This window comes from Sinocyclocheilus grahami, unplaced genomic scaffold, assembly GCF_001515645.1.
Source record: "Sinocyclocheilus grahami isolate Dianchi unplaced genomic scaffold, SAMN03320097.WGS_v1.1 scaffold324.1, whole genome shotgun sequence".
Lineage (NCBI taxonomy): Eukaryota > Metazoa > Chordata > Actinopteri > Cypriniformes > Cyprinidae > Sinocyclocheilus > Sinocyclocheilus grahami.
In genome coordinates, this window is record NW_015505503.1 from 175,409 (window position 1) to 177,111 (window position 1,703).

Sequence of the window (1,703 nt, forward strand, 5' to 3'; positions counted from 1 at the left end):
AATAAATTGTATGTACAGGTGTGCTATAGATAGGATAGGAATAAAATTAAAATTAAATTTGTAGGGATGTACTAGGATTTAGGGTGATAAGTATAAGGTTATAGCACATTTTTATTGCACAGTGGGAGAACATTAACTGTTCATGAGGTAGTTTGCCTGGGGAAAGAAACTGTTCTTGTGCCTGACTGTCCTGGTATTCGGTGCTCTGTTACGCCAACCAGATGGCAAAAGTTCAAAAAGGAGATGGCTTGGATGTGATGGATCCAGAGTGATTTTCTGAGCCCTTTTCCTCACTCTGGATGTATACAGTTCTTGGAGGGTAGGCAGGGGAGCACCAATAATCCTTTCAGCAGTCCGAACCATTCTCTGTAGTCTTCTGATGTCTGATTTTGTAACTGAACCAAACCAGACAGTTATTAGAGTAGAACTATTAGAACTGTTTCAGCAGCTCCTGTGGCAGGTTGAATTTCCTCAGTTGGCAAAGGAAGTACAACCTTTGTTGGGCCTTTTTAAAAATGGAGGTGCCCCACTTCAGGTCCTGCGAGATTGTGGTGCCCAGGAACCTGAATGACTCCACTGCAGTCACAGTGCTGTCCATGATGGTGAGTGGGGGGAGTGCAGGGGGGTTCCTCCTGAAGTCCATGATCATCTCCACAGTTTTGAGCGAGTTGAGCTCCAGGTTGTGGTGACTGTACCAGACAGCCAGCTCTTTAACCTGCTGTCTGTAAGCAGACTCATCTCCGTCCTGGATGAGACCGATGACTGTAGTGTCATCTGCAAACTTCAACAGAGAGCTGGGTTAGCTTGGTCTGGAGGAGTGTTGGGATGATGGTGTTGAAAGTGGAGCTAAAGTCCACAAAAAGGATCCTCACATAAGTCCCTGTTTTGTCCAGATGTTACCGGATGAAGTGCAGTTCCATGTTGACTGCATCATCCACGGAAGTGTTTGCTCGGTAAGCAAACTGCAGGGGGTCAAGTAAGGGTCCAGTAATGTCCTTCAGATAAGCCAACGCCAACCTCTCAAATGTCTTCATGACCACAGATGTTAGAGCCACAGGTCTGTAGTCATTAAGTCCTGTTATCTTAGGTTTCTTTGGGATGGGGATGATGGTGGAGCGTTTGAAGCAGGCAGGGACTTCGCACAGCTTCAGTGATCTGTTGAAGATCTGTGAGAAGATGGGGGCCAGCTGGTCAGCACAGGTTTCAGACATGCTGGTGTCACACTGTCTGGGCCTGGTGCTTTTCTTCTCGTTCTTTCTGAAGACCTGGCACACATCATCCTCACTGATCTGAAACATAGGAGTGGGGGAGAGGGGGTTGCAGGAGGTGTTGATGGTTGTGTGGAGATATGTTCAGAGCGGGTGTGGGGTGTTAGACTGGGAGTTTCAATTCTACAGTAAAACTCATTCAGGTCTTGAGCAAGTTGTTGATTGGCCTCAGTGCTGGGGGATGGTGTCTTGTCGTTGGTGATGTCTTTCGGGCCTTTCCAAACTGATGCAGGGTCGTTGGCAGAAAACTGGTGATCTAGCTTTTTAGCATAGTTCCTCTTGGCCACTCTAATCTCCTTATTCAGTGTGTTTCTGGCCTGATTGTACAAGACTCTGTGCCCCCTTTTGTAGGCGTCCTCTTTGGCCTGACGAAGATGACGAAGTTTTGCTGTAAACCATGGCTTATCATTGTTGAATGTTAAATGAGTCCTGGTA